This window comes from Oncorhynchus mykiss, chromosome 9, assembly GCF_057628025.1.
Source record: "Oncorhynchus mykiss isolate SJ-2025 chromosome 9, ASM5762802v1, whole genome shotgun sequence".
Taxonomy (NCBI): Eukaryota; Metazoa; Chordata; class Actinopteri; order Salmoniformes; family Salmonidae; genus Oncorhynchus; species Oncorhynchus mykiss.
In genome coordinates this window covers 12,466,138-12,481,755 of record NC_143030.1, presented here as the reverse complement: position 1 = coordinate 12,481,755, position 15,618 = coordinate 12,466,138, and the positions used below count along the sequence as shown (strand labels likewise).

The 15,618-nt window shown below is 43.7% G+C and overlaps 1 protein-coding gene across 2 annotated transcripts in view; it reads right to left on the bottom strand.

The window, feature by feature from the left end:
- The window catches only part of LOC110532908 (actin-binding protein WASF3), a 97,819-nt gene extending 84,980 nt beyond the window's left edge, over positions 1-12,839 (bottom strand). The window contains exon 1 of one of the 2 annotated variants that reach the window (XM_036987274.2): positions 12,550-12,839. The gene's annotated coding sequence lies outside the window, so the exon portion shown is untranslated. The remainder of the gene's footprint in view (positions 1-12,549) is intronic. The other variant, XM_036987273.2, reaches the window with a different exon arrangement.
- Between the last annotated feature and the right edge of the window lie 2,779 nt (positions 12,840-15,618).

Sequence of the window (15,618 nt, the reverse complement as noted above, 5' to 3'; positions counted from 1 at the left end):
AGGATGGCCGGCTAACTTGGCAGAGTGAGCCCACTGAAGAACGGCCAGACGAGTAGGAACGGGAACGAAAAGAAGGTTCCTAGGACAAGCGCGCGGCGACGGAGTTTGAGTGAGTGCTTGCTTTACCTGCCTCTCAATTCCCCAGACAGTCAACCCGACAACACGCCCCTCAGGGAGAATCCCCTCGGGGTCAGTGGAGGCTACTGAAGAACTGAAGAGACGAGATAAAGCATCAGGCTTGGTGTTCTTAGAGCCCGGACGATAAGAAATCACGAACTCGAAACGAGCGAAAAACAGCGCCCAGCGCGCCTGACGCGCATTAAGTCGTTTGGCAGAACGGATGTACTCAAGGTTCCTATGGTCAGTCCAAACGACAAAAGGAACGGTCGCCCCCTCCAACCACTGTCGCCATTCGCCTAGGGCTAAGCGGATGGCGAGCAGTTCGCGGTTTCCCACATCATAGTTACGTTCCGACGGCGACAGGCGATGAGAAAAATACGCGCAAGGGTGGACCTTGTCGTCAGAGAGGGAGCGCTGAGAAAGAATGGCTCCCACGCCCACCTCTGACGCGTCAACCTCGACAACGAACTGTCTAGTGACGTCAGGTGTAACAAGGATAGGTGCGGATGTAAAACGATTCTTGAGGAGATCAAAAGCTCCCTGGGCGGAAACGGACCACTTAAAGCACGTCTTGACAGAAGTAAGGGCTGTGAGAGGAGCTGCCACCTGACCGAAATTACGGATGAAACGACGATAGAAGTTCGCGAAGCCGAGAAAGCGCTGCAGCTCGACGCGTGACTTAGGGACGGGCCAATCAATGACAGCTTGGACCTTAGCGGGATCCATCTTAATGCCTTCAGCGGAAATAACAGAACCGAGAAATGTGACGGAGGAGGCATGAAAAGAGCACTTCTCAGCCTTCACAAAAAGACAATTCTCTAAAAGGCGCTGGAGGACACGTCGAACGTGCTGAACATGAATCTGGAGTGACGGTGAAAAAATCAGGATATCGTCAAGGTAAACGAAAACAAAGATGTTCAGCATGTCTCTCAGGACATCATTGACTAATGCCTGAAAGACAGCTGGAGCGTTAGCGAGGCCGAAAGGAAGAACCCGGTATTCAAAGTGCCCTAACGGAGTGTTAAACGCCGTCTTCCACTCGTCCCCCTCCCTGATGCGCACGAGATGGTAAGCGTTACGAAGGTCCAACTTAGTGAAAAACCTGGCTCCCTGCAGGATCTCGAAGGCTGAAGACATAAGAGGAAGCGGATAACGATTCTTCACTGTTATGTCATTCAGCCCTCGATAATCTATGCAGGGGCGCAGGGACCCGTCCTTCTTCTTAACAAAAAAAACCCCCGCTCCGGCGGGAGAGGAGGAGGGGACTATGGTACCGGCGGCAAGAGCTACAGACAAATAATCTTTGAGAGCCTTACGTTCGGGAGCCGACAGAGAGTATAGTCTACCCCGGGGGGGAGTGGTTCCCGGAAGGAGATCAATACTACAATCATACGACCGGTGTGGAGGAAGAGAGGTGGCCCTGGACCGACTGAACACCGTGCGCAGATCGTGATATTCCTCCGGCACCCCTGTCAAATCACCAGGCTCCTCCTGTGAAGAAGAGACAGAGGAAACAGGAGGGATAGCAGACATTAAACATTTCACATGACAAGAGACGTTCCAGGAGAGGATAGAATTACTAGACCAATTAATGGAAGGATTATGACAAACTAGCCAGGGATGGCCCAAAACAACAGGTGTAAAAGGTGAACGAAAAATTAAAAAAGAAATGGTTTCGCTATGATTACCAGAAACAGTGAGGGTTAAAGGTAGCGTCTCACGCTGAATCCTGGGGAGAGGACTACCATCCAGGGCGAACAAGGCCGTGGACTCCCTTAACTGTCTGAGAGGAATGTCATGTTCCCGAGCCCAGGTCTCGTCCATAAAACAGCCCTCCGCCCCAGAGTCTATTAAGGCACTGCAGGAAGCTGACGAACCGGTCCAGCGTAGATGGACCGACAAGGTAGTGCAGGATCTTGAAGGAGAGACAGGAGTAGTAGCGCTCACCAGTAGCCCTCCGCTTACTGATGAGCTCTGGCTTTTACTGGACATGAAGTGACAAAATGACCAGCAGAACCGCAATAGAGACAGAGGCGGTTGGTGATTCTCCGTTCCCTCTCCTTAGTCGAGATGCGGATACCTCCCAGCTGCATAGGCTCAGCACCCGAGCCGGCAGAGGAAGATGGTAGTGATGCGGAGAGGGGGGCAACGGAGAACGCGAGCTCCTTTCCACGAGCTCGGTGACGAAGATCAACCCGTCGCTCAATGCGAATAGCGAGTTCAATCAAGGAATCCACGCTGGAAGGAACCTCCCGGGAGAGAATCTCATCCTTTACCTCTGCGCGGAGACCCTCCAGAAAACGAGCGAGCAAAGCCGGCTCGTTCCAGCCACTGGAGGCAGCAAGAGTGCGAAACTCAATAGAGTAGTCTGTTATGGATCGATTACCTTGACATAGGGAAGACAGGGCCCTGGAAGCCTCCTCCCCAAAAACAGATCGATCAAAAACCCGTATCATCTCCTCCTTAAAGTCCTGATACTGGTTAGTACACTCAGCCCTTGCCTCCCAGATTGCCGTGCCCCACTCACGAGCCCGTCCAGTAAGGAGAGAAATGACGTAGGCGACACGAGCAGTGCTCCTGGAGTAATTGTTGGGCTGGAGAGAAAACACAATATCACACTGGGTGAGGAACGAGCGGCATTCAGTGGGCTCCCCAGAGTAACACGGCGGGTTATTGATTCTGGGCTCCGGAGATTCGAAAGCCCTGGAAGTGGCCGGTGGATCGAGGCGGAGATGGTGAACCTGTTCTGTGAGGTTGGAGACTTGGGTGGCCAGGGTCTCAACGGCATGTCGAGCAGCAGACAATTCCTGCTCGTGTCTGCCTAGCATCGCTCCCTGGATCTCGACGGCTGAGTGGAGAGGATCCGAAGTCGCTGGGTCCATTCTTGGTCGGATTCTTCTGTTACGGTGCGTGAATGAGGACCCAAAAGCGAATTAACGTAAACAGAACTTCTTTAATAACAAAACATAGGTAGGCTCAGATGGACCGGCAGATTCCGACAGGACAGGACAAGGTTGCAGCAAACATGACGATAGTCTGGTTCAGGCATGAAAAACACAAACAAGACAGGAACAAAAACAGAGAGAGATATAGAGGACTAATCAGAGGGAAAAAAGGGAACAGGTGGGAAAAGGGGTGACGAGGTAGTTAGGAGGAGACAAGGAACAGCTGGGGGAAAGAGGGGGAGAAAAGGTAACCTAATAACGACCAGCAGAGGGAGACAGGGTGAAGGGAAAGGACAGAAACAAGACACAACATGACAATACATGACAGCTATAGTGTATTTGTGGTGACATTGGTACTGTTAATAGAAAGCTATAGTGTATTTGTGGTGACATTGGTCCTGTTAATAGGAAGCTATAGTGTATTTGTGGTGACATTGGTACTGTTAATAGAAAGCTATAGTGTATTTGTGGTGACATTGGTACTGTTAATAGGAAGCTATAGTGTATTTGTGGTGACATTGGTACTGTTAATAGGAAGCTATAGTGTATTTGTGGTGATATTGGTACTGTTAATAGGAAGCTATAGTGTATTTGTGGTGACATTGGTACTGTTAATAGAAAGCTATAGTGTATTTGTGGTGACATTGGTACTGTTAATAGGAAGCTATAGTGTATTTGTGGTGACATTGGTCCTGTTAATAGAAAGCTATAGTGTATTTGTGGTGATATTGGTACTGTTAATAGGAAGCTATAGTGTATTTGTGGTGACATTGGTACTGTTAATAGGAAGCTATAGTGTATTTGTGGTGATATTGGTCCTGTTAATAGGAAGCTATAGTGTATTTGTGGTGATATTGGTACTGTTAATAGGAAGCTATAGTGTATTTGTGGTGATATTGGTACTGTTAATAGGAAGCTATAGTGTATTTGTGGTGACATTGGTACTGTTAATAGGAAGCTACAGTGTATTGTGGTGATATTGGTACTGTTAATAGGAAGCTATAGTGTATTTGTGGTGACATTGGTACTGTTAATAGGAAGCTATAGTGTATTTGTGGTGATATTGGTCCTGTTAATAGGAAGCTATAGTGTATTTGTGGTGATATTGGTCCTGTTAATAGGAAGCTATAGTGTATTTGTGGTGATATTGGTACTGTTAATAGGAAGCTATAGTGTATTTGTGGTGCTATTGGAACTGTAAAAAAAAAAATCCTAAAATGACATACCCAAATCTAACAGCCTGTAACTCAGGACCTGAAGCAAGGATATGTATATTCTTGATACCATTTGAAAGGAAACACTGAAGTTTGTGGAAATGCGAAATGAATGTATGAAAATATAACACATTAGATCTGGTAAAAGAAAATACAAAGATAAAAACAATAGTTTTTTTGTATTTCTTTTGAACCATCATATTTGAAATGCAAGAGAAAGGCCATACAATCTATTATTCCATCCCAGGCTCAATTTAGATTTTGACCACTATATGGCAGCAGTGTATGTGCTACGTTTTAGACTGATGCAATGAACCATTGCATTTCTGTTCAAAATGTTGTATCAAGACTGCCCAAATGTGCCTAATTGGTTTATTAACAACTTTTCATGTTCAAAATGGTGCACTCTCCTCAAACAATAGCATGCTATTCTTTCACTGTAATAGCTACTGTAAATTGGACAGTGCAGTTAGATTAACAAGAATTAAAGCTTTCTTCCCATATCAGATATGTCGATGTCCTGGTAAATGTTCTTGTTACTACAAACCTCATGTTAATCACATTAGCCTACGTTAGTTCAACCGTCCCTCAGGGGATCCACTGATCCTGTAGAGGTTTTAATTAATGGGAAGCTATAGTGTTTTTGTGATGATATTGGTACTGTTAATAGGAAGCTATAGTGTATCTGTGGTGATATTGGCACTGTTAATAGGAAGCTATAGTGTATTTGTGGTGATATTGGTACTGTTAGTAGGAAGCTATAGTGTATTTGTGGTGATATTGGTACTGTTAGTAGGAAGCTATAGTGTATTTGTGGTGATATTGGTACTGTTAGTAGGAAGCTATAGTGTATTTGTGGTGATATTGGTACTGTTAATAGGAAGCTATAGTGTATTTGTGGTGATATTGGTACTGTTAATAGGAAGCTATAGTGTATTTGTGGTGATATTGGTCATGTTAGTAGGAAGCTATAGTGTATTTGTGGTGATATTGGTACTGTTAGTAGGAAGCTATAGTGTATTTGTGGTGATATGTGTTTGTCTTATCTAGCTACCTCAAAATGGCACTCCAGTCTCATTTTCACCTTAAATAACACCTAATTTACAGTCAAAAGCTAGATCTTCCTTTGTTTTAAATATATTTCCACACTAGGACGTCTGGAATAACACATTGAAACTGTGGAAATATGATAATGCCCTTTTAGTGTAAGACCTGTTTGAAAAGAACACCTGACAGACAAATAACAAATAGAGTTCCAAACCTCTCAGCCAATAACAGCTCGTTTTTAGTTTCCCCCGCCCCACTCAGACCACTCCCAGACAGTCAGAGCAAAATCCTCGCTTGGAAATAGCTTTTCGCTAAGAAGCTATTTTTGTTGCTTTTTGACTATTCTAATTGAAAACAATCACAGTAAAAGGTACTTCATTGTTAACCAGTAACGATTTGAAACTCAGATAAAAATGGCAGCTCTGGACCTTTATTTAACAAAAAGCACATCTCAACAGGTTGTCCAGATAAGTCATGACATCTTTCCTCGTTTGTTCTCTATGGCTCCTCTATTGTTCCTCGGGAAAGGGGGAAGGCTGATGACATCACAAATTCCCATCAGACCAATGCATTGACTCCTTAGCTTTTCCTGTATTTATACTTGGGATAGATTAAAACGTTCAAAATTCCCTGGAGGATCTTTAAAGGGAATGATTAGTGATAACAGTGTCTGCTGAATGGCTAAAATGGTGATGTATTTACAGTGTAGGTGCAGATAACTTCTTTATGCCTCTGTATTAACACTGTCTGAGCTTATGTTATTATCATGTACATTGATGCATTTAAAATAGGGACCAACCAGTTGTACAGTTGATACCTGATTCAAAAACTGTAGAAAAAGCTTCCCCCCAACAGATATCCATAGTCTCTTTTCCTGATGAAACGATGGAAAAAAGACAAGTACTCCATAGTACTCCATAGGTGGCAAGAATACAGTTACCCTGCGGTCAGAGTCTGAAAAATACATGATTTTTCCTGGCCAGGGTTCTAAAAGTAAAGGTCTAGTTCTGGAACAGAACATTGGATCACAGAGCACTTCTGGAATTTTCATCACGCTGGACTACAAACAAACAGGCTAAATATTATCTTGGCAACTGCTAAGTACTGAATGGTTACTGAGAGAGAAAGAGAGCAGGGAGGTAGAGAGAGACAGACAGAGAGAGAGACAGAGAGACAGACAGAGACAGAGAGACAGAGAGAGACAGAGAGGGAGACAGAAAGAGAGACAGATACAGAGAGGGAGACAGAGAGAGAGACAGAGACAGAGACAGAGAGGGAGACAGAAAGGGAGACACAAAGAGGGAGACAGAGAGGGAGACATAGAGGTAGACAGAGAGGGAGACAGAGAGGGAGACACAGAGAGAGAGAGAGACAGAGACAGAGAGGGAGACAGACAGGGAGACAGACAGGGAGACACAGAGACAGACAGTGAGGGAGACACAGAGAGAGAGACAGAGAGGGAGACAGAAAGGGAGACAGAAAGAGAGACAGAGACAGAGAGAGAGATAGAGAGGGAGACAGAGAGACAGAGAGGGAGACAAAGAGAGAGAGACAGAGACAGAGAGAGACAGAGAGAGACAGAGAGGGAGACAGAGAGAGAGACAGAGACAGAGAGGGAGACAGAAAGGGAGACAGAGAGGGAGACAGAAAGGGAGACAGAGAGGGAGACAGAAAGGGAGACACAGAGAGGGAGACAGAGAGGGAGACAGAGAGGGAGACATAGAGGTAGACAGAGAGGGAGACAGAGAGGGAGACACAGAGAGAGAGAGAGACAGAGATAGAGAGGGAGACAGAGATGGAGACAGACAGGGAGACACAGAGACAGACAGTGAGGGAGGCACAGAGAGAGAGACAGAGAGGGAGACAGAAAGGGAGACAGAGAAAGAGACAGAGAGGTAGACAGAGGTCCAATATTTCCGGGATGGGGATCAGGTGATGTCAGAGTTGGACGGAGAGTCGGCCTGGTCCTCTTACCTCCTCTGTCAGCAATGCTCCTATCAGACGAAGTGGATGCTAAGCTACATGGCTGTTTTGCTAGCATAGACTAGAATATTTTCCGGGTTTCATCTGATAACATTGAGGAGTTTACCACATCAGTCACCGGCTTCATTAGAAAGTGCATCGACGACCTCATTCCCACAGTGACCGTACGTACATACATACCCCAACCAGCAGAAATGGATTAAAGGCAACATCCGCACTGAGCTAAAGGCTGGAGCTGCCGCTTTCAAGGAGCGGGACACTAATCTGGACGATTATAAGATAAATCTCGCTACGACCTCCGACGAGCCATCAAACATGCAAAGTATCAATACAGGACTAAGATCGAATCCTACTACTCAATGGGTGCAAAGGGAATGCAAAGGGAACCCAGCCGCGAACTGCCTAGCAATGCAAGACTACCAGACAAGCTAAATACCTTCTATGCTCACTTTGAGGCAAATAACACTGAACCATGCATGAGAGCACCAGCTGCTCTGGATGACTGTGTGATCTTGCTATACATAGCCGATGTACCCATACCTGGACATACTGTAGCTACCGCAACTACCTCCTCCCCTACCTGCACATACTGTAACTACCACAACTACCTCGTACCCTACCTGCACATACTGTAACTACCGCAACTACCTCGTACCCTACCTGCACATACTGTAGCTACCACAACTCCCTCGTACCCTACCTGGACATACTGTAACTACCACCACTACCTCGTACCCTACCTGCACATACTGTAGCTACCACAACTACCTCGTACCCTACCTGCACATATTGTAACTACCACAACTACCTCGTACCCTACCTACACATACTGTAGCTACCACAACTACCTCGTACCCTACCTACACATACTGTAACTACCACAACTCCCTCATACCCTACCTGCACATACTGTAGCTACCACAACTACTTCGTACCCTACCTGCACATACTGTAACTACCACAACTACCTCGTACCCTACCTACACATACTGTAACTACCACAACTACCTCGTACCCTACCTGGACATACTGTAACTACCACAACTACCTCGTACCCTACCTACACATACTGTAACTACCACAACTACCTCGTACCCTACCTACACATACTGTAGCTACCACAAGTCCCTCGTACCCTACCTGGACATACTGTAACTACCACAACTACCCTGTACCCTACCTGCACATACTGTAACTACCACACATCCTCGTACCCTACCTGCACATACTGTAACTACCACAACTACCTTGTACCCTACCCGCACATACTGTAACTACCACAACTACCTCGTACCCTACCTGCACATACTGTACCTACCACAACTACCTCGTACCCTACCTACACATACTGTAGCTACCACAACTACCTCGTACCCTACCTGCACATACTGTACCTACCACAACTACCTCGTACCCTACCTACACATACTGTAGCTACCACAACTACCTCGTACCCTACCTGCACATACTGTAACTACCACAACTCCCTCGTACCCTACCTGCACATACTGTAACTACCACAACTACTTCATACCCCTACCTGCACATACTGTAACTACCACAACTCCCTCGTACCCTACCTGCACATACTGTAACTACCACAACTACCTCGTACCCTACCTGCACATACTGTAACTACCACAACTATCTCGTACCCTACCTGAACATACTGTAGCTACCACAACTCCCTCGTACCCTACCTGCACATACTGTAACTACCACAACTACCTCGTACCCTACCTACACATACTGTAACTACCACAACTCCCTCGTACCCTACCTGCACATACTGTAACTATCACAACTACCTCGTACCCTACCTTCACATACTGTAACTACCACAACTACCTCGTACCCTACCTTCACCTACTGTAACTACCACAACTACCTCGTACCCCTACCTTTACATACTGTAACTACCACAACTACCTCGTACCCCTACCTTTACATACTGTAATGACCACAACTACCTCGTACCTCTACCTACACATACTGTAACTACCACAACTACCTCGTACCCTACCTGCACATACTGTAACTACCACAACTACCTCGTACCCCTACCTTTACATACTGTAATGACCACAACTACCTCGTACCTCTACCTACACATACTGTAACTACCACAACTACCTCGTACCTCTACCTACACATACTGTAACTACCACAACTACCTCGTACCCTACCTGCACATACTGTAACTACCACAACTACCTTGTACCCTACCTACACATACTGTAACTACCACAACTCCCTCGTACCCTACCTGCACATACTGTAACTACCACAACTACCTCGTACCCTACCTGCACATACTGTAACTACCACAACTACCTTGTACCCCTACCCCTGCAAAACCTACCCCTACCCCTTTTTTTACTATTCATTATTCAATGTGTATTTATCCCTCATGTCACTATTTAAATGTTTTATATATACATCTTAAACTCTGTATTGTTGGAAAAGGACACATAAGTAAGCATTTCACTGTTAGCCTACATCTGTTATTTACAAAGCATGTGACAAATACAATATGATTGGATTCAGACTGCCTACTACTACTCTTCTCTCTCTCTCTCTCTCTGTCTCTGTCTCTCTCTCTCTGTCTCTCTCTCTCATCCCACTCCCTCTGTCTCTCTCTCCCTCTGTCTCTCTTCATCTCTCTCTCTCCCTCTCTGTCTCTCTCTCTCTCTCTCTCTCTCATCCCACTCCCTCTGTCTCTCTTCATCTTTCTTTCTTTCTCTCTCTCTCTCTCTCCCTCTCCCTCTCTTCATCTTTGTCTCTCTCTCTCTCTCTATCTCTCTCTCTCTCTCATCCCTCTCTCTCTGTGTATACAGTTCTACAAAGGCCTAACATCATAAAACATTCAGTTCATCCATTTAAAATGAGAAATTTGCTCCAATCAATAATGACACGACTGTTTGATCACTGTCTTCAACTGTTACATGTTTAATACTGTAACCAAAGACATCTTTTCAACCTCTTGTACTCACTGGACTATCCACTAATCCAGATCTTTAAGCTCCAAGTCAAGTTTAAGTGTCGTCTCGGCAGCCTACAAAACGACTGAGATAATATCAAGCAGTTTGAATGTCCTTTCCCTCAAGCAAAGTATATTGTAACTAACCTGTAATAACAAAATAACAATATGGCATTAATTTACACACATAATATACAAGATCTTGAAAAAGGTTATTCAAGAGAAGCAACCAACAAAACTCTAAGCCAAATATTTCAATACACTGGTAACACAATAACAACATTGAGAAGAAAAGTACAACGACGTACAGCACAAAAAAACATTATTCTAACAGAATGTTTGACACTGTGAAAACTTGACTTTGACAGCGCGAGATAACAACAGCAGTAGTGACCGGTAACTTGACTTTGACAGCGTGAGTTAACAACAGCAGTAGTGACCGGTAACTTGACTTTGACAGCGTGAGATAACAACAGCAGTAGTGACCGGTAACTTGACTTTGACAGCGCGAGATAACAACAGCAGTAGTGACCGGTAACTTGACTTTGACAGCGCGAGATAACAACAGCAGTAGTGACCGGTAACTTGACTTTGACAGCGTGAGATAACAACAGCAGTAGTGACCGGTAACTTGACTTTGACAGTGCGAGATAACAACAGCAGTAGTGACCGGTAACTTGACTTTGACAGCGCGAGATAACAACAGCAGTAGTGACCGGTAACTTGACTTTGATAGTGCGAGATAACAACAGCAGTAGTGACCGGTAAATGATTGTTGACTCATTGTCTATGGGCCTGACACTAGCAAGAATAATCTGTTACACTAGACTAAACCAATGACGTACAGTATATAAACCCTAGATAAACCCAGGGGCATTGCATTGAAGCCACCATGCAGCCATCTTGGTACTCCTCCTCCATTGTAATTGTTTTTTTTTATGTCTACTTCATTTTTGCCACATTTGTTCTATTACAAACACCTTAATGCATACTGTTCAATTATATTATGTGAGATAATCAACAAAACAATTCAATAATGTAGAAAAACATTTTCCTTAAATAATATTTTTTCAGAGTGTACTAATGTTGCTGTCCCCACTACAAAAAAATATATACATAAATACATATTTTAGTGAAATATTGTAGAATTCTGTTTTCACGGTAGGTAGCCTAGTGGTTAAGAGCATTGGGCCAGTATCCAAAAGGTTGCTGGTTCAAATCCCAGAGCTGACTCGATGAGAAAAATCTGCCAAGGTGCCCTTGAGCAAGGCACTTAACCGTAATTGGTCCTGTAAGTAGCTCTGGATAAGAGCATCTGCTAAATGACTACACTGTAATGCATGGAGGACTGCTCCAACTGGGGAGAGCCAATATGGCCAACCAGTGTCTTCAAAGCCTCCCAATGGTCAATACTTGCGTCAGCAATCCAGGGTTTATATATATATCATTGGAATAAACCCTAGAACCAAGTCGCCAACTGGGCACACACTGGTTCAATCAATGTTGTTTCCACAAATTACATTGAACCAACATGGAATAGAAGTTGTATTGATGTCTGTGCTCAGTGGGGGGTGAAACACTGATAGTCACTGCTTGTCTAAATCCCAAATGGAATCCTATTCCCTATATAGTGTTCTACTTTTGACAAGAGCCCCTATGCTTCCTGGTTAAAAGTAGTGTACTATATAGTGAATAGGGTCCCATTTTGGACACAACCCTAGTTCCTGAGTTCATCTCGGCGTTAGAGGCGTCACACCAGACATGGGTACGATTCCAGGCTGTGTCACAACCAGCCGTTACATTACTAGTCTGTTCTAGGCTAAAACGATGGCCAGTTGTTTCGCATAGGCAAACTGTCAATTCCACATACTACAAAAATATCCTAGAGCTATCTATCTATATAGGCAGCCACGATCAATACATCAATTTAGATAGGAAGATAACCCGAACAGAGCTTTCGTGTCGATTTACATTAAAATATCAATCAGTGTAAATAGGCGAAAAAGAACGTGTCAATCAAACGATAATCGGTTTCGGATTATGCTTGTTTGAGTTCATTGCATGATGAATCTGTAATGTATACATTTTCTCACGGGAAGTGCTACTGCTCCATGGCAAAGCGAATGATACATCCACGCTTACTAATGCATGACGACCATAATAACAACGTGCTATTCCCCTGTTGTTGCTGCTGCTAACGTTAAACTCACTATTTCCCCCCGTCCGTTACAAATGACAAGCAAAGCGGGATTTAACTCACCAATGTAGCTTCTCTTTCTTATTTTTGTAGATTTTTCTGTCCTGTCTGGATTTCATATCCACGGGTCCATAACAGCGGAGGAACAGCCGCCCAGATTCGGCTGATGATGGGAGAAACAGGGACGGAGGGATGGATGGAGAGGAAATGAGGAGGAAGAAGCCTTTGATGTAAGGATATCTGGGTCCCCAACTCTTGCCCAGTCGGTGTGTTGTTACGTTACCAAGGCAGCGTCGACCCTTCAGCCCTGTAGTGCGAGCTGCAGCAGATTCCAGACATGTTAGTGCGCATGCGCTTCACCGAAAAACGGCGAGACACGTTATAATAACCTCGATCGAAATAAGCAAGATGTTTCACGCGCTCCCTGCCTCTCTCGCTGTTTTGTTTTACTGTACGGTGATGAGGAATAGGCTAAATATGTGTGTGTTCTTCCGTAAGTTTATTTAGGAGGAAGCAAGTAGAGCAAGCCGCATGCACACGCTTCACTGTGTAGGGCTGAAGAAGGTTTATTTAGGAGGAAGCATGTAGAGTAAGTCGCATGCACACGCTTCACTGTGTAGGGCTGAAGAAGGTTTATTTAGGAAGAAGCATGTAGAGTAAGCCGCATGCACACGCTTCACTGTGTAGGGCTGAAGACAGCAGCCTATCTATACGACTCTATAAGCTTCAGCATCGGCTTGGTGCTATAGATCGTTGTTGCTTTCTTTACTTATTCACATAGGCGTATTACTGCCACATATTTGTAACATACCGGTAGGCTGGACTGTAAAGGATTGGAATTGGAACGATGCTGCTCTCTCCTGGCTCTGACAACGAAGTGCTGGTGACATTTAGGATACATGGCACTAGACGTCTGCTCAGTTCCGAGGCTATTGTCACGCTGATACTGAATCAAAGCACTAATAACTTATTCTGTAGGAAAACAGACTCACTGTTGTTGTGTGACGCATTGTAGTTAACTTTCACAAACACTTGTTTTCTTCCAGACCTACCGCGTGCCTGTCTGTCTCTGTCCATGGTGCTTAAATCACTCATTCGCACATTACATACTGAGAACAGGCAGTCACAGAGGCGTCAAGGTGCTAAAAACAAAAACAAATCATATATATATTTTTATAACATACCAACTGCCTCTGTAGCCAAAGTGTCAAAATGTATACGCCTATTTATTTTCTACAACCACAGCCACCATCACACATTGTAAGCAGGCTGATGCTGGTGACTCCTAATATACATGATTTAAATAGTTAGATATGCAGTTGAAACAAACTATTTCTTACTTGATTTGAGTTTGTTCATATGCTGACATCTGCCTGTTGTTAAGAAGCAGTATAATTATTTATCCTTAACAGTGAATGACTTAAAGACTTAACACTGAAAGACTTAACAGTGAGACTTAACAGTGAATGATTTAACAGTGAGACTTAACAGTGAATGACTTAAAGACTTAACAGTGAATGACTTAACAGTGAATGACTTAAGAGTGAATGACTTAAAGACTTAACAGTGAATGACTTAACAGTGAATTACTTAAGAGTGAATAACTTAAAGACTTAACAGTGAGACTTAACAGTGAATGACTTAACAGTGAGACTTAACAGTGAATGACTTAAAGACTTAACAGTGAATGACTTAACAGTGAATTAATTAACAGTGAGACTTAACAGTGAGACTTAACGGTGAATGACTTAACAGTGAATGACTTAAGAGTGAATGACTTAACAGTGAAAGACTTAACAGTGAATGACTTAACAGTGAATGACTTAAAGACTTAACAGTGAAAGACTTAACAGTGACTGACTTAACAGTGAATGACTTAACAGTGAAAGACTTAACAGTGAAAGACTTAACAGTGAATGACTTAACAGTGAAATACTTAACAGTGAATGACTTAACAGTGAATGACTTAACAGTGAATGACAGATGCAACTCAGAAGTAGCCACCTACCAGTATTCATGTCTCTCAGCACAGCGCCCGCAGCCAGAGAAGGAGGAGGCGCAATTGGGGCGGGGTGGGGGGGTGTGGGAATTCTGTTGAATTCAGAGATTCAACAGATTGTGAAATTAGCTAGTTTGATGTGCAATTTGTTAGATAATCAAAATAACATTTAAAAGTAAATAATACAATTACTTCCATCCACCGGGCTGCGACGGCACTTTTTCATAGGAGGGCAAAAAAGTAGGTGCTTGGGCACTGGTTGAGCCCTACCGGTGCACGTTCCTGTCTATAACCATCATTTAACACGTTTTTGAAACCACAAACAGTTGTTTATGCTCAGATCTCCTGAGCATTTTTGCGTCGCTGTCCATGGTTCGGGAATCAGTCAAGCGCAGAATACATAGGCTTACATTCAACACATAGCCGGGAATCAAGCAAACAATACTTTAAAAGGGAGGCTTTCACTCAATAACTAGACAAACAACTTTATAATAGCATACATATGGCCTATAACTATGCTGTAATTTAACCCTATTCTCAACCGTCTGGTAGAGCAGCCGGTTAGACAATGGATTTAGAAGTGGATATGAAAAAAATATTCAGCTCAACTTCCCCAGCCCTCCTGCATGAATTCACATAATTTGATCCTTTTGGGTTGCTGTAGTTCAGTGTTGTGGCACTCTAACTTTGCCCACTCAGACGGCTGTAAGAAAACTAGTCACAGATTGTTTTGTTAAAAAGGCTAAAAAGCAATACTTTTTAAAATAATGTGCTCAACCAGGCAGTTGATATGTCAGTAAAAAGTATGGTGCACTAAAAATAGAGTACATTTATTATTTTAGAAAAATACTTATTTTGGTGAAAAATATGATTGAATTGTTGACAACACACCATATTAGGCAACATTAATTGGTTAAACTACATTTCATGACCCATTGGGGTCAATTAATCAATATTCAGACTTATGGTGGTCTATAAAATAATACCCATAATTTGTCATATATTATCTAAAAGTGTATTCTGTACATGTGGGAAACATGGGGGAAGAACCTGGATCACTTAAGATGTAAGAGAACCATTTTCAGGGACATTGCACTATACACCACCTGAAAACCCATTCATTTCAATGTAAT